This window comes from Ambystoma mexicanum, chromosome 14, assembly GCF_040938575.1.
Source record: "Ambystoma mexicanum isolate Mex_15411 chromosome 14, UKY_AmexF1_1, whole genome shotgun sequence".
In the NCBI taxonomy this organism is placed as follows: Eukaryota; Metazoa; Chordata; class Amphibia; order Caudata; family Ambystomatidae; genus Ambystoma; species Ambystoma mexicanum.
Genome location: NC_090940.1, coordinates 31,768,138 through 31,786,686, shown reverse-complemented (window position 1 = coordinate 31,786,686; position 18,549 = coordinate 31,768,138). Strand labels below are relative to the sequence as shown.

Below are 18,549 nucleotides of genomic sequence, written 5' to 3'. Positions count from 1 at the left end.
CTTCAGTGTCCGGATAGTTGCAGGTGTGTAGCTTAGTAGGGTTTTACAAGTTGGATTTTGCAAAAGATGCGTAGTTTAGGCACATTCAGTGGCTGGTTTTTCTAGTCATCTGAGGCGAGAAAAGCTGGTTAGTAGGTTTAGGAGTGTTCAGTGGGTGGTTTTTCTAGGGTTCTATATTCATTCCATTGCTAGCCAACATTTTTTTGCTGCAAAAACGATTTATTTTTTTATTTGGGTTTCACCCCCAAACTCCTATTATTGATACCCCCTTGCACCTCCCCAGATAGTGGCAAACAATTTTCAGGAAAAAAATAACCAATTAACATCATACCTTTTCTATCGGCGAGGGTGATCGAGAGAGACGGTTAGCAGGTATAGGGGCAGGAGACAGTAGGTTTAGGCATGTCCAGTGGCTGGTTTTTGCTCGTCTTCTGGCATGTCCAGTGGCTGGTTTTTGCTCGTCTTCTGGGGAGCATATGGTGAGGGTGATGGGGAGAGGAGATGGTTAGTAGGTTTAGGGTAGCAGAGGGTAGGGTGATTGACGGAGGAGACAGTTGGTATGATATTTATAAAGCACCTTATCGCAGACAGTGTTTCGAGGTAACATGGGGGAGGAGGGGGCAGGCACTCAAAGCCCTTGAATTTTTAAGACGATAAAGGTCTGCACTAGCAGAGTAAGCAATTATGATGCATTTAACAATTTAGATACAGCAAATAGGCCGGACAGCGATTATTCTGCGTTTTTTTAAAATTGCACATTAAGGGTGAAGACGAGGCAGACAGACCATCTTCAGGCAAAGCTGCATTCAGATCATGCAAGTGCAGGAAGGGCAAGGGAGGGGCGGGGTCCAAGCGCACCCAGCCGGTCAATGTTGGGGTAAGTGCGGAGCGAGACCCTCTCCAGGTTTTAGTACAAGTGCAGTGAAGGGTGAAGGGGTGCAGGGCCCCAGCAAGTGCCGAGGGGACTGGTGGGGGAGTTAGTAGGTTTAGGCGTGCTCAGTGGCTGGTTTTCCTAGTCATCTGGGGAGAGAAGCTGGTTAGTAGGTTTAGGAGTGTTCAGTGGCTGGTTTTCCTAGTCATCTGGGGAGAGAAGCTGGTTAGTAGGTTTAGGAGTGTTCAGTGGCTGGTTTTCCTAGTCATCTGGGGAAGAGAAGCTGGTTAGTAGGTTTAGGAGTGTTCAGTGGCTGGTTTTCCTAGTCATCTGGGGAGAGAAGCTGGTTAGTAGGTTTAAGAGTGTTCAGTGGCTGGTTTTCCTAGTCATCTGGGGAGAGAAGCTGGTTAGTAGGTTTAGGAGTGTTCAGTTTTACAAAGGTAGCGGGCGCCCCTCTCTCGCAAGAACAGACATGATAACCTGTTCAGTGGTTATTAACCACTTGAGAGTTCGCAGCCACTGCTTTTACTCACTGTGCCTTTCACAGATGGGAAATATCCATTTGCATATCAGTCTTTGTCCTGCCCAGGGGCAGGACAGTACCGAAATACAATGGCAATTCTAATCTGAACGAGAGTACCACCAGCAACCCCATACACGTGTTTCACCCTTGTTGGGGATCATCAGTGAGGTGAAGCTGATGCCTCTCTAAGCACAGTGAGAGGGAGACCACGTCTGGTTGCCCCCAGGAGACCTAGGGTTACCAATCCCAGGTTCCTTAACAAATAGTTTTACAAAGGTAGCGGGCGCCCCTCTCTCGCAAGAACAGACATGATAACCTGTTCAGTGGTTATTAACCACTTGAGAGTTCGCAGCCACTGCTTTTACTCACTGTGCCTTTCACAGATGGGAAATATCCATTTGCATATCAGTCTTTGTCCTGCCCAGGGGCAGTCCAGCACCGAAATACAATGGCAATTCTAATCTGAACGAGAGTACCACCAGCAACCCCATACACGTGTTTCACCCTTGTTGGGGATCATCAGTGAGGTGAAGCTGATGCCTCTCTTTCTAAAACAATTAGGAGTGTTCAGTGGCTGGTTTTCCTAGTCATCTGGGGAGAGAAGCTGGTTAGTAGGTTTAGGAGTGTTCAGTGGCTGGTTTTCCTAGTCATCTGGGGATAGAAGCTGGTTAGTAGGTTTAAGAGTGTTCGTTGGCTGGTTTGTCTAGGGTTCTATGTTCACTCATCCCCAGTTTTTTTGCAGCATTTTTAGCCAACATCTTTGCTGTTTAAAAATAAATTTAAAAAACACGGTTTGGAGATATCCAGTGGGCATGGATCACTGGGGGATGCGTCCTTGTTGCTTGCCTCAGTTATTGCATCAACATCCCCACAGCTAGCGTACAGAGGTCCATCGCCAGCAGAGGAAGGTCCCTGGGAGGCGGTCAGATGCAAAGGGGCACAGCATTAGGCCTACTGGCAGGTCCCCTCTCTGGCAATGCTGGCCCTCCCATATGTACTGATGGGTGGTCGTCTACACAGAGGGGGCTTTCTACTCTTTAGGAACGCAGTGACAGATTTAAGACAAGGTCCCCATTGGCAAAAATGACAGAGGGCCCCAAGTGGGTGGGTCATGGAGGCGGAGCCTAGAGTGGGCAGGGTTGCACAATGATGCTGAATGCTTAATTTCTTTTTTTACAGTTGTCTGCGTTTGGGAGGGTCTGACTAGGGTGGGCCTCATCACCAGGTTTTGCAGTCCATGGTGGTAATATTGAATGGTCAAGCCTGAAACTAACGATGGAAATAATAAGGCTAATGGGAAGGGGCACTAAAGGAGGCGATATCACAGGATAACTCCCGCCGCATGCAGAACCATTGTGCACATGTCCCAATGTTCTTACCCCACACACTTATGCCATTGAACATCACAGGTTGAAAGGACGTCTCACAGGTTGAAAGGAGTTCACCTTTTAATCTCATAACATACCAGGGGTTACTTTTTTGTGGGTGCTGCTTCTGGCAATTGAAAGACCCCTTAACACCAACCCACCACCTCCATAGTCCATCCAGCTCCGCATGGCCCTGCTGCAGGGCAGTGAATGGAAATAGAGAGGGAATAAGGGCAGGAGAGTGAAGGGGGGGGGGGGAGGAGTAGAGAAGGAGAGCAGGTAGCAGGAGCGTGGAGAAGGAGGGCAGAAGCGCAAGAGGTGGCGATTTTGAGGAAAGTCAGGAGGTAAGGTGATTTAAGGGAGCCAGGTAAGGGTAATTGAGTACAGAGAAGGAATGAGGGCAGGAGAATAGCAAAAAGCACCCGTTCGCTGAACAGTTTCTATGGACAGACATGACAACACTAATTGTCAAACATCAATGTCCTGTGTGTCGCTCTTCTGATTCGCTGATCGCTTGATGTGCTTTGCACCCCAACGTAACCTGCACTGAGAATGGTCATGTGTGGCTGGCTGACATACCCCGGAGAAGAGGTTGGGGAGTAGGAGGGGGCGAGAGTTAGTGTGTTGCTACTTCCCAGGACCTTTGTGCTCTCTAACTCCCCCCTGCTGTCTCACCCTGGAGTGGTGCAGTTAGTTGCGGTGCAAGTATCTCAGAAACCATTTATCCTAGGGCCTTGAAACAAGTTTTTGTTCCTTGTGTCAAGACCGGTTTTTCTATGACCAGATTGATGTTTCACCAACTTCAATCTGGGGAAAGGGGTCAGGTTTCCAAACTGCCATGTAGCCAGTAACATCCAGAAGGTTCCAACACGTAAGTATGCAAAATTTGGTGCAGATGGTGAAACTGTGGAATTTCATAAGGAACAATGCTTGCGCCAAGTCACAAACCCACAGATTTTGACTTTTATTAACAGTTATACATTGCACAGCACATTATTTGCTGAAGACGGATGTCACTGCTTGTAATGTTATTTACTATGATGTCACTCCTGATCATGTCAATCCATATCTTGCAAATTAGGGTTCAGCATAGCTTTCACTTCACGGGTCCAGAAGACAAATTAAAACACGTCAGTGCCTTGTATGCCTAACAGTCCCACAGTGTTGCCATTTTGTTGTTCTGTTTATGGGTTCACGAGCCTAGGAGAAGGGAGGTGGGCTGCAAGCAGCTGCAGCTACATATTTTGTGTGTTCAGGACATGGTAGGGCCCGCTTGCACTTTGTCCGTCATCCGAGTGCTAAACCTGCCTCCAAGACTACGTGCACACATTAAAACAGCCCCGCGGACTTTGGAACACTTAGCATTTTTTATTCTGCTGCAAAACAGAGCTGCCGTCCAAGAAACTACAGTTATGCATAGCAAGGACAGCAGCAGATGCCACGTGACGGTCAACCAAACAAGCAGCACATATTGGGACAAATAATACACAGGGAACAATATACTTTGTGGTTTGCAGAGTTCAACATGCTTTTTCTTCGACAATTTTCGCTGGTGAAAGAAGTGTATTCACAAGTCAAAGAACACAAGCCAAACATCTCTTCTCATCCAATTAAAAAATAAAGATTTACCATTTACAATGATTACATTGAGAACAAAACTGCTGCGACAGTGCAAAATTGGAACTCACAAATGTTAAGAAAATACTGCTCTCAAAGTAGAAACAAGGCAAGTTAAAATAGATAAAAGTACTATTGCAAGTATCTCCCTCGGCCCCCGGGAGAATAAAAGGAATGCGACCATTGGGGGGGCGAGGGGGGTGCAGAGAAAGCCACAGTGCACTGCACTCTGTGTCCATAGAGCAGCCCAAGTCTCTGGTCCGCAGGGCTCCTGCAAGTGCCCCACACCCCGTTCAAGAGTGCTTCTTGCTTGTGGGCGTTTTCGTCACTGCACAACCTCAAAATAGTGCAGTATGGCCATGATGTGCTGCGGCATGAAGACGTATCCGGTGTACAGCGCCATCCCAACGACCGAGACCAGCATGGAATCTGAGCAGTGCGTTAAGGCAGCAACGGGAAGCAGTGCAGAACCCAGAACTGCATTTCTAGCGCAAGGCCTGCCTTCTGATGGACAAAGCAATGGCATTCTCTCGTAAAGTGCACGATTGTCTGCCCCACCCAGAGGTGCTTTATGAACCAATAGCATTCATCATCATGTGATCAGGAGAAGCCGCAGTCGCGCACATTGGCAGTACACAGCAACACATAGTAGGATACAGTGGAGTCTTGCCGCAGGCAGCAACGCAAGAGCAGACACTGCACAAGGCTCACAAAACGAGAATAGCACACACTACGCCCTGGGCTCCAACATCCCCGTTCAACCAACGCACATGAGCATTTCTCGTACGTACCCCCACTTCTGGCAAGGCTGGGAGACTAAACACATTGTTCCGGATATGCAGGGTAAGTAGGGAGGCTGCATGGGGGGGGGGAGGAGGGGGGGCGTGTGTGTAAGATGAGTTTGGCTGTTCTGTGTATAGCTAGCATTCGAGCAGGGGCACTGTTGGGGAGTCGAGTCAGGAGAGCGTTTTGTAGCGCAGCTTGTACAGAACTAGGGGATGGACCATGGAGCGCAATCCTCCGGCAGGGTAGGATGTGTCTTTCTTGCAGCGGTGTAGTAGGAGTTAAGAGATTATTTTGAGAGCAGAGGGTATCATGCGAGAGACAGGAGGTGATGTTCATACACTGCATAGCTAAGCTGGCAACGCAGCTTGAGGTGGGCTTGCATCCTCCAGAAAGTGTACTGGTTTTGTTTTGGCTGTGAGGGTGATGAACGTCTTGGATGAGGGCATGAAAAGTATTCCCAGTTGTTGGAAGGGCTGTGTGGCGGCACGGAGTTGAATTAATCCACGAGTCAGTTGCATACAGGGTGGACATTGGTTTGGAGTGACTGGACTATGTGGAAAGGTTTCTGCATACAAGTGCTGCGGCATTGGAGTTCTTGAAGTGGGCAGATTTGACGCTGCCTGTGGCCAGCTTGTATTTGTTGCGGCAGTGTTTGGGGTGTGTCCTGGTGACGTGCATGGGTTGCTTTGCCCGGCTTCCTATTTTATGTAGAGGAAGGAATTGTGGAACTGTGGTACATAGTGGTGGTATGGGGTTTTTTGGGGGTGGATATTTTGTACCTGGGTGGCATAACTCTTGCGATATGTGGGGGAGTGGCAAGTTTGGTGTTAAGCCTGCATTTGATTTGCCTGGCGGGGGCACATTACATTATTGCACACCTGCACCCACAGGTCCTTTTACATATCGCCTCTTTTGACACAGTCGGCAACTTTTAAAATCTAATCAAAACTAAGGCCACAAAAGGTCATTTTTAAAAGTGCGCTTTTAACGTTAGTATGTTTTTGCTTTCACTCAAAGAACACAGCAATTACTGAGTGTATAGTGTGAAAACAGAAGTGCAGCACTACTCGTGTTCCTGGGCAGAGCAGCACAGCTCAAAAGAGGGAGAATCAGGACCAGCCGAATTAAGGGTCAGGATCAGAAACCTGCATATGCTTCTTCACGTGGCCTGCTGGTGAGAGTTACTACTTGCTGCCCCCACACATCCTCAAAAAATAGATCGCATTCCACCTGAGCTGCTGACCAGAAAGCGAAGCTTTGTTTACGAGCCATCGTATTGTCATTTGGGCAAACGGCAAACCCCAGTTCAGCTCTGCCTCAGCCCCCCTACACTCCACTGGGTGGCGCTGCTGCCACATGCGGGGAGCAGGACGTTTAGGTGATTGATCACTTGGCATAAGGGCGGTTTACAGATTGCGATCAAAAGATCGGTGCTGGGTTGGCTTTCCCACCACTGTGGCCGCACCAAAAAGCTCCCTCAAAAACGTGGCATACAGCTGGATTTTTGTGCCACCGGTCAGCCACTGAAGGAGGACATCCAAGACAGTAGCAGGTTGTTTTAAAGCCAAACGTCTAAAAAAGAATGATCACAAACAACATTTTGACCAACTCACTCACACTGTCCACTGGTCCCCAAAAAATAAATATATACATTTAAAAAAAATAAGGGAGCATCGTCATGATACCAAACACTGACAATTCATACATTGGGCAACACAAAGTTAGTTACTTGGCTTACTCCTGGCAACTTCTTTAAATGTAACTTCGCATGATCCCCTCGAGTACTAAAGACTGTGATGGCATTTTTTTTTGTGGGATCAGTAGATATGTAAATTAGTGAGCCCCACCCTTTCCCAACACCCAGGGCCCTGCAAATCCTACGCTGGCCCTGTCCAGCAAACTTCCCTAAAAGGCTCACTCCACTAGCTATTCAGAAAGCCGACACCCACAACACATGATCATTTTGTAATCTCATTTTCCAGCCGTTTTGATTTGGTGCTGAGATTTAATAACATTGAATCCATCATTTCATGGTTCATATAAATATGGAACATACTGCGCAACAGGCCCAGAATTCAGTTGGGTGGTTTCTGGGTCCCGATAGTTTTGATGATTCCAATAAACAGCTCTGTATTAATACAATTGAAACTAGTATAACCTTTGTGGTTGGGCCTGTTGGGAATGTGTGGCCATTTAAAATTGGTTGAAATCGTTTCAATGCAACCTAGCTCATACTTATTATAAGCCCAAAGGTCTAAAACTCGGTTACCAACGAGACGGATGACACATTTAAATATACAGGTAGGAATGAATTATACATGCCTTCATAACGTAAACTGCAGTGCTCAAAAGCTACGTGGGTCCTGTATTGGTTAGTGCCTGCATTTGTCTACCAATGGATCTATGCTGGCTGGAATTCTCTTATTCATGAATAAGAGATATGCAACAATCTAACACTGGAACGTTCTAATAATTATATTTTTGGAATACATTAAAGGATGTGAATTTGGGAGGGGCAGATTGTGTTATAATAGAATACCGGATGTTAAAGTTTGAGATAGCAATTTAGTTACACTTAAAATGATTGCATACCCAATTATAGGTTTAGGCTAATAGAGCACCTATGTAGGTTTTATACTTAATTCTAAGGGTATCATTACATTGACGGGGTGACGTAACAGAATATCACCTTAATGTTTAATTATATGAGAACAGCAAATATGGAGGTTCAGAAAGAATTTTTAGGTCATGGTTTAACATAAGAAATTAGCCAGGCATAAGGAGTGGATGTGGGCATACATTGCTTTTGTGTATATATAGATCTGCGAATATGATTAAAATACTATTTTTGATATAATCCTACAAGGAGTAGTGAGATATGGGGCTCACGCTTTTGCTTTAACGTGTGTGATGGGGATAGGTAGCAAATAAAGATTTTGCACCAGCTGGATTGTATTAGGGGATGGGAAAAGGAATTTTACAATTTAATACGTTTTAAATTCAGAGCGTTCAAGTTCTAGTAGAGGAGCCTGGAGTATAGGACATTTTAAAATGTTTCCTTTGTTTAACTAGTGGAAGTTGAAGCCAGTTACTACCTTTTTCTTAAGGGGGTGGGTTACTTGATGTATTTTACTGCTAGGACCGATAGATTTTCACGTTTGTGAAACTGAGTTGGAAAGTGATGAAGGCTGATGACAATTTCTGAGAGTATGGTGAGCTAAAGACTCTGGTTGAGACTAACCCGGGATATAAGCTGGTAGTAGCGAAACTCCCAGAACCCCCTTGTTTCTGCATATTAAGTAGCTTTGGGCTTTCACCCCTATGTTACTAGGGTAATCCAGACGTGGAACCCTTGCTCACTGTTCTTAGAGAGGCACAGCTCCACCTCACTGATGAGGCCCAACCAGGCCGAAACATGTGTCTGGGGTTGCTGTTGGTACTCGTTCAGAAGAGAATTGCCTAGCATTTTGGTGCTGGCCTGCCCCTGGGCAGGAGAAAGACTAATATGTAGTGGACATTTCTCTTCTGTGAAAGGATGGTGAGCTAAAGACTCTGGTTGAGACTAACCCGGGATATAAGCTGGTGGAACCCTTGCTCACTGTTCTTAGAGAGGCACAGCTCCACCCCACTGATGAGGCCCAACCAGGCCGAAACATGTGTCGGGGGTTGCTGTTGGTACTCGTTCAGAAGAGAATTGCCAGGCATTTTGGTGCTGGCCTGCCCCTGGGCAGGAGAAAGACTAATATGTAGTGGACATTTCTCTTCTGTGAAAGGATGGTGAGCTAAAGACTCTGGTTGAGACTAACCCGGGATATAAGCTGGTGGAACCCTTGCTCACTGTTCTTAGAGAGGCACAGCTCCACCCCACTGATGAGGCCCAACCAGGCCGAAACATGTGTCTGGGGTTGCTGTTGGTACTCGTTCAGAAGAGAATTGCCAGGCATTTTGGTGCTGGCCTGCCCCTGGGCAGGAGAAAGACTAATATGTAGTGGACATTTCTCTTCTGTGAAAGGATGGTGAGCTAAAGACTCTGGTTGAGACTAACCCGGGATATAAGCTGGTGGAACCCTTGCTCACTGTTCTTAGAGAGGCACAGCTCCACCCCACTGATGAGGCCCAACCAGGCCGAAACATGTGTCTGGGGTTGCTGTTGGTACTCGTTCAGAAGAGAATTGCCAGGCATTTTGGTGCTGGCCTGCCCCTGGGCAGGAGAAAGACTAATATGTAGTGGACATTTCTCTTCTGTGAAAGGATGGTGAGCTAAAGACTCTGGTTGAGACTAACCCGGGATATAAGCTGGTGGAACCCTTGCTCACTGTTCTTAGAGAGGCACAGCTCCACCCCACTGATGAGGCCCAACCAGGCCGAAACATGTGTCTGGGGTTGCTGTTGGTACTCGTTCAGAAGAGAATTGCCAGGCATTTTGGTGCTGGCCTGCCCCTGGGCAGGACAAAGACTGATATGTAGTAGACATTTCTCTTCTGTGAAAGGATGGTGAGCTAAAGACTCTGGATGAGACTCAAACCCGGGATATAGGCCGGTAGTAGAGAAACTCCCAGAACCCAGACTCCCCACCCCCCTTGTTGCGACAATTTGCATAGTGTCTTGGATTGTATAATCGATCAATTTAAAAACCATTTTTAATTATATGAATGATTTGAAAGCGGACATTTGCTTCTTACAAGAAACTCATTTAATAAAGAATTAAAGGCCTTAAAAAAGGAATGGGTGGGCAACATATTTGGCTCCTTGTTCAGCACGAGATCTAGAGGAGCTGCTAGTTTAATAAGCAAGAATGCGCCAATACAAATATTGAAAGAATATTCCAATAAAGAAGGACAAATAATTGCCCTATTGGTAGATATCCAAGGGGAAATTTTGACTTTATGTAATATTGATGCGCCAACAGTCGATAATGGCTCGTTTTATAGATGAGTGGCACAAATCCTAGAAGATATAAAAACACCAAGTTTGATGTGATGTTAGGTGGCAATTGTAGACCCACAGTTGGATAGGACCAAATGTAGGGTGCAGAAAGGTAGACCCCGTCACTCCATGATTTGCTAGAGGAATTGATAACTGGAGGTTAGAACACGCAACACCACATGAATATAGCTTTTACTCTAACGCGCATGAAACATTCAAGATTAGATATGCTATTAACAGCAGGCAAAGTAACTAAACTATAGAACAGGTAAAACTGGAAACATACTCCCAACGGATCATAACCCGGTGGAAATACTTTGAGTCTAAATTTCAAAATCAAAAGATCGTTCACATGGCGGATGAGCACGTCGTTATTGGCGGATGAGGTGTTGCTGGAGAATATTATCTCTGAAGCTGAACACTTTGTGGAGGAAAACCATACCGGAGATTTGGATGCACCAACTGTATGAGAAGCATTTAAGTGTAAAATGCGAGGCTTATTGCTGTGTCTAGCAGTAAGAAAGAAAAAGAAAGAAAGAAAACTTGAAAGAGGCTTTATAAGGATACACAAATCAAATGGCCATCATGAGAAGTGATGAAAGACCCGCAGCAGTCAGCAAAAGTCAAGGAACTTAACTGAAGGGAAGAGCTGAACGCAGTCCACATCAATTAAGTGTACCTACTTTGAGAAAGGGGAAAAATGTGATCGATGGCTTGCACGCCACTTGAGGAAACGAGAGTCAGATAGGGTAATAACATCAATATGAGGTCGCAATAATTCTATCACGTTCAAGCCCATGGAAATTAACGAGATATTCAAGATTCTATACTGCAATGAAGCAGCAGTGATGGGCGAAATGGGACATTTTATGAAGAACTTGGAGATACCGAAATTATTGGAAAAGGAACAGAAAGAGCTGGAGGAAGAACTGACAGTTGAAGAAATTGGAAAGGCAATCGCAGAGTTAAACACAGAGAAATCACCAGGAACCGACGGCCTCCCAGCCGGGTTTTATTCTGCCAATCTGTCTTCAACCTACTGAAAGATATGTTTGTCTCATCTTTAAAGGATGGTATTCTACCACAAACGACTAAACACGCCATGATAACAAAAGGTAAGTATGAGACCAACTTAAAGTGATCGACCGATTAGCTTGATGAATACAGACAAGATATAAGCCAAAGTTATAGCCATGAAACTCGGAATACTACTACCAAAGTTAATTCACGATAATTAAACTGGGTTTTGTCTGAGAAAGGCGTGCCTCTTGCAATACACGAAAGCTTCTACTAACAATGTCACAAGCTGCAGAGGCTTATGAAGCTAATGCAGTACTACCCTTATAGACGCTGAGAAAGCGTTTGACCGAGCGAACTGGAATTATCTATATACGGTACAACATAAAATGGGCCAAGGCAAGAAAATTATTTCCTAGATTATTGTACTCCAAACCGACTGCTGATATTAATACGAAAGGATTGAGATCAGGATAATTTTAGCTGGAAATAGGAACTAGGCAGGGCAGGGGTGCCCTTTATCCACACTTCTATTTGTTATTGCGATAGAACCATTAGCTGTGAGCATTAGACAGAAGAGATGATAAATGGAGTGAAGTTTTGGGGTGTGGAACAAAAACTACGGCTGTATGCTGACAACTTATTGTTAGTCTTGAAAGATCTGGAGAATGTGCTGCCCGCCTTGATGGAGAATCTCACACATGTTCTGATTTCGCCCTCTTCACCTTATACCCAGAGGTACTACCATTGACAATAACCTGCAATAAGCATTGGATTACATCGCTTGATTTAGATGGTGCTCAGATAGGATGAGATATTTGGGTCTGGTTAACCCCAAAATTGGAAGAGATAGTACATGGAAATATGAAAGCGCTAAGTGGAGGTTTAAAATGAGATTTAACTACTAAACCTCTCATTGTGGGGTAAAGCAAATGCATTAAAAATGAATTCTACATCAAAAATAAATGATGTCCTTAGTATACTACCACTTAAGATTAGTACAGAATACTGCAAAGAACTTGATGGGCTCTTACACAGTTTTCTACAGGATAACAAACCACTGAGACTAAAGCTGTGCAAGTACCAGCTACCACTTGAAAAATGAGGCTAGGGAGTCCCAAACTTTCATGCGCTTCATCTGGCTCTCAGGGCTCAGTTCTTTATCCCATTCTTTGTAAATGAACCCCAATATATGGGCAACAGCTGAGGCAGGATTTGTAGGGCCGTTAATACCAAGGGCTATTCTGTCAACAGTGCCAAGACTGGGGAGTAAAACTAATTCCAGCACAGGAACTCTTAGAAATAGCTTTTGAGTCTGGTAGGGGGGGTGCTTTTAGAGCCTGGTTGCTGCCATTTGGTTCAACTCAAACATTAAAGAAAACAGGAGAACCTTATTTTGGCCAGACTGGTTTCTAGGAGGGATTAGGGACTTGCATAAAAATGGGAAGTAGTTCACGGTGAAAGAGGTGAGAAACAAATTGGACATAGATAACCCTCTCTCAGAGTAAAGAGGATTAAAAAAGGCAATAGGAGAGGTTGATTGCGAGAAAGGTTTCAATTTAGAGGCTTTAACATTTAGAAATAAAAAGCGGGGGTAGGGGGATTGGCAAATCATTTGTATAAAGACATTGTATCACAGTATAATGAGAATGGGCCGTTGATGGAGTAGAGTAGAAGGCTTCAATGTGATATGTCTTCAGCGCAATGGGCAAACGTGTAGCTCAGTTTGAGTGAGTGATCACGCCAAATCAAAATTTTTAAATAGAGTTTATTGGACCCCAGAGGGATTACACAAAAGGGGTCTATCAGATTCAAATGAGTGCTGGGGTGTATTCTTCAGAATACATGTTTTGCCAGGAATGTGTAAGAGTGCATGATTTCTGGTTGAAAGTAGGGGAAATAATGCATGAAGTTCTAGGGGAGAAATTAAATGATTTCAAAACACTGATTCTAGAGGATGACGAAATGTTGGAAGGCTTGAACAATTGCAAAAAGAAATTGATGTTTAGGGGGTTCTCAACTGCAAAGAAAATACTATTGAGAGGGTGGAAGTCTAGGATAACCCCAGAGCTGAAAGACTGGTCTGATGAAATGTTCAAATTAGCTGAGATGGAGAGATTAATCTACAGTAGAGAAAATAAATACTTCATATTTGAGAACATTTGGGGGAAGTTCATGGATGTCCATTAGTCTTAATTAATCAAAAAGGATGGGGGGGGGGGTTCGGATGGGAAAACTAAACTGTATATATGGCTTTAGGATGTATATAGTTAAAGAATGGTTACTTTTGTTTATACAGTTTAAGTTATTTCTATGTTTGGATGTTTTAATTCTAAAATTGCAATTTCGACGATTTGATTTAGGAGGTTACTTTATAACATTGAAAATAAATAATTTAAACAAAAAAGAAAGCTGACACGTGGATTTAAAGTGATGCACGCTGCCCCCGCTGCCCCGCCACAAAATGCATACTGTGCAGTAGTCACTGGAATCCATTAGGTACAAATGGGCGTTTCCCACAATACCCCCAGTGAGCAAACGGGTTCCACATTCCCCCAGCACGCATGTGCAGAAAGGCAGCTCCCAGAATGCTCCTAGAAGTCTGCAGAGGCACACCCTGCACATTCATAAAGCCGGCCAGTGCTCCAGATCTTAACAGAGTATTTTATTGCCCGATTCTTAAAGTTGGGACTAAAAATGTAAGTCCATTTCCCAATGAGAGAAATGTATAAGCGAGTAAAAATATGTTTCAACAGGAAAAGGAAAAGGTTTTTGTATTGCACCTAGTTATTAAAAGATACGTGTTGAGGCAGTTACAATAGTCGTTTACTTCCTGTATTTCTAAATGCGCTACATGCCCAAACATAACTGTGGGTGAAAGCAGGGTTTCATGGTTCTGCGTGTCTGTTTCCTATTTTTTGTTGGGGAGCATTTGCCAATTTTTTAGGGCGCTAGAGTGGCTGGTCCACCCACCCCTTACATGTAGGGCTGCCCCAACTATGGAAATCGGGCTGATGGAAACGTGTGCGGCATTTTTAGGAGAACAATAGAATACACAAGTGAAGGAAGAGGAAGGACAGAACCGTTTGATTAACAAGTGGGGCAGACGCGTAGCAGTTTATTCGTACAGAACAGTGTACCCATACATGTTGCCCAAGGTCACACGGCTGCACTGCGTCCACACGGGCTTCAGAAAAGACAGTGTAAGTGGCCTAAGGAGCGCGGCGGCAGCCGCAGAGGCGGGTCTTTTGTCGGCAGTTTGGGCGAACGCTTGCCAAGGTAGACAGCGGGCCACCTCCCTCTGCAGTGTGTCATGGCTCACAGAAGTAGTGGCAGTGGGAACATTCCGTGGGACGTCCAAGAGTAGGAGGCGCCACGCCAAGGGCAAGTAAAGGAGGTCATGAGTGGCTGCTTGAAAACGCAGCAAAGCCCTGTCCTGGAGGCAGAACACAGGAACCGCCGAGCCCAGGGTCACGGGGTGCAGTGCCAGAGGCGCCCCCTGGCTCCCTATTGCTCGGGTCCTGGAAGGCAAGCGAGGAACAGGGAGCCAGCACGGACACCCGGTACTCAAGGTCCCAGCAACCCGCCAGCTTCCCTTAGTGCTTCGGGCGCCACTTCCACGGCGCTCCTGCCTAGAGAGAGAGGGGGGGAGAGGGGGAAAGCTTGGGAGCTAGGCCCGGAAGCGCATGGATGCAGCGCTGGACACTGGGCCCCCTGGATGATGCGCAAGGCCAGGCGGTCCCGCAGGAGCCGGGCCCACGAGGCACAGACTATCGCATGGAAGCCGGTTCTCTAGCAGAGCCGCCTCGATGCCCGCTCACAGGGGGTGCTGGCATGACGGGAGGCCAGCTTGGGGGCAACACGACAGCAAGCAGCACAGGGCCGAATCCCGGTCCCGCATGATAGAAGAAATCCCTGCCCCCCCCCCCTGCCCCTGCCGCCTCAAACAGGGGCCGGACCACACACCCCCCCCCCCCAAAGCCAAAAGCATAATTTGCCAGCGCTTGCCTTCGGGTCCCCTTGCTCAGGCTAATCCAACTAGGTCCACTACAGTCATCCTACCCGGCCCCCCCCAACTTTCCCCTGGCACTTGCTGCCTTGGCCCACCCAGCACTTGCTCACCCCCCCCCCCCCCTTGGGCGTGCCAGACTCCTGCACTTCTCCCTCTACCCCCGTGCACTTATCACCTTACCAGGCACTGGCACAGCAGGATTGTCACAAGGCCAATATAAGAGTTTATTGGTATTGTGTTTACAGAACACAAAGTACAGTTATACAAAACACAAAAAAGTTATGTTAAAATCACAAATCAGTCCATTATTACTAAAATGGATCCAATCCTATAGGAGCCTCCCCAATTAATCACCACATATACAAGATCCAATGCAGCTTGCCCTGTTACCTTAGTTCTAAGAAAACATCCATCAACATCTTAAGCCAGGATAGAATAAGTGAAACTGGAGAGCTGGTCATAAGCCTACACCATACGCCTGGAGTCAAGAGCTGGGAAGGGAGTGAATTAAACACCAAAGACTTTCTATTCTGTAATTCAGAGAGAATGGACCAAGCATCACTAGGTGGAATAGTGTCTCTGTAGAAGTCAGATCCGCAATTCTCTAGGGATGCCCAGCTTTGGCCCAACAACGTCAAGAGTGGGGCAACAGTTCAATGCAAGATACCAGGCCAGGTGCTTGGAAGATGGAAATTTGACTAAGCACACTCTTCGGTCTAGGACCTAGGTGATGGGGAGAGGGGGGTGGTATATAGAGGAATCCCCCCCCCCCCCCAAGTAGAGTTTCAGTCTGCCCAGGCCTTGAAGAGCCATCAATCTAGCCCAATGTTTGATATTTTTCAGAGTGACGTCGGGCTCCGAAACGTTCAAATCCACGGCAGCAAGCACATTTTCACATCTCCTACGCCACCCCTCTCCCCGTCGCCGCCCCCAGGAGTGAATTTTCATGCACGCTCTCCTCGCAATGTACTGTGACCACCATGAGGTCAATCCCAGTTGCAATCTCTTGACAATTGGAACCGAGATTCACAGCCCCAAATATATAAAAAATAGTTTTCTGTTGTTGTACTTCGTGAATCCCATGTCTCTTCGCCCACCCCCTCCCCCCACCACCTGGTGGTGTGGCGCCTGGAAACACTGGTGTATAGGCGCCATACAAAATATCCAATACAACTTACATTTTTGCTTGTTTACAGGTATGAGGGATGACTAGGAATGCATGCATTATAGTGTGCACGCACCCACCCCCCTTTTCTCCTCTACTTCTCGCATGGGTGTCTATCTATCTAACTGCATTCTTGTATTTGTGCGCCACTAACCCATAGGCCTCAGGGCGCACACAGAAGGAGAAGGGACGGCAGACAACAGAAAACAATGTCAGACAGGAAAAACAAAGACAGGGAGCCTGGGGAAACCCAAACCTCACGAGACCAAAAGAGAAAGGAAATATGGCGGAAAACTGAATTCAGTACCGAGAGAGCTATGCTAAAGAAATAGAAAAATCCTATCCTTTGTCAAACAGGAAGGTCTTCAGTTGCTTTTTGAAGATAGCCAGAGACTCACTATTAACAAGATATTTAGGGAGTGCATTCCAAAGAGCCGGGGCCCAAGAGTCAAAGCTAGTGCCCCCAAATCTTTTCAGAATAGATGGGGGGTTGAACCAGGGCTGTGTTGCTACTTGAGCACAGGGAACGGATGACAGGTTTCTTTTTAATCCTTGTAGTAAGGTAAGATGGAGCTTGACCGTGAAGGCATTTAAACACGGTGGTTAGGCCTTTATGGTGTAAACGCTGTTTCACTGGTAGCCAATGAAGGCTGCGCCTGGCGTCAGAGACGTGCATGTTTCGCTTAAGGCCCATTACAGCGCGTACATCGTTATTCTGTATAATCTGCAACGTTTTAATGTTGGCCTGGGAAGTACCAATCATTAAACTGTTACAATAATCCAGCTTGCAGTTTACAATTGCAGCTGCAATCAGTGCAAGGTTCTCTTGGACAAATGGGGACGAATCTGCCATAAAAGCTGAATATAATAGTGACACGAGGATTTGAGATAGTTGACCTGGCGGGTGAAGAATAGCTGCGGGTCAAAATAGACTCCCAAGGTTTTTACGGATTTAGATACAGGAATGATATGTTGACCAATCAAAAAGTTGTCATATTTTGTGTCAAGTTTCTTCAGTTTTTACTGGGTACCCAAAATCAGCAGCTCTGTTTTAGCATTGTTAAGGGCCAAGGAGTTTAGCGCCATCCACTTCTGGATTTCAATGAAGATGGAGTAAACGTACTCGACATCTTTTAAATACTCGCCAGTGAGTTTAATGACAACCTGCGCGTCGTCAGCGTAGTTGGCAAAATAAATGCCTATGGCTGACAAGAGAGCGCAGAGAAGACGAGAGTAAAGGTTAAAGAGTTGGGGCGAAAGACATGAGCCCTGTGGAACACCACATAGTAAAGAAGCCATGGAGTGAGCATTATCCTTAGTAACTCATGTTCCGTGGACCCAGAAAAGATTTAAACCAGGCAGAGGCTTCAGGGGAACATTTACCGATTGCGATTAGTCTATCCGCCAGTAGTTGATGATCAACTAAATCGAACGCAGCGGATAGATCTAATAATAGTAACAGGGCAGTGTGACCTTTGTCGACAAGACCAGCAATGTAAGATTTTAAATCTAACAGTGCAGTCTCAGTCCCATGATTGGGGCGAAACCCAGATTGTTGTGAAGCTAGAATATCATATTCTTCGACAAAAGCTTGATATTGACAGTAGGCAATTTTGTCTATGATTTTCAGCAAAAAGGGAACATTAGTGATTGGGCGATAATTTCCTGCCTCTGCAGGATCCAGATTTTCCTTCTTGAGCAGAGGAGTAACCCATGCTTCCTTTATGATTTCGGGGACATGTGATTCAGAGAAAGATCTGTTAACAAAAGTAGTGATCCATGGGGCAAGAGTATGAATATGATCTTTGAATAAGGAGGCTGGAAAGACGTCACCCTTACAGAAAGTGGGTTTGAGTTTACTGTAGAGACAGGTTTAAAAGTGAAGACAGGCGAATCCATATTGTCTTGAATGGATGTAGTATTAGTCAATAATTTGACCTGAGTATTACTATTATTTTGATGAGTTAGAGTTTTATTAGTGAAACTATTGTGGATATTTTGGCACCATGCACGCTCTGCTGGAGGCAGTGAAGTAGTAGTACAACCTTTAAGCTCCTGAAGGATAACAATATATACACTTTACTGTGTATAAAGTAGCACATTCGGGCTTGTAGTGTTCACTTAAACTGTGACTTACCAGATCCCATTTGGGAGATCATGAACATCTACTGGAACCCCGCCTGCTCCGAACTTCGATCTTTCTGGCAACATTGGCCTCATTGCTAGAAACAATCAAATTAGGTACTGGAGGCATCAACTTAGTTC

At 45.7% G+C, this 18,549-nt stretch overlaps 1 long non-coding RNA gene across 1 annotated transcript in view; it reads right to left on the bottom strand.

The window, feature by feature from the left end:
- Window positions 1-3,701: 3,701 nt before the first annotated feature.
- The window catches only part of LOC138527383 (uncharacterized), a 30,764-nt gene continuing 15,916 nt past the window's right edge, over window positions 3,702-18,549 (bottom strand). The window contains exon 2 of the long non-coding RNA XR_011283914.1: window positions 3,702-4,807. This is a non-coding gene — a long non-coding RNA (uncharacterized lncRNA). The remainder of the gene's footprint in view (window positions 4,808-18,549) is intronic.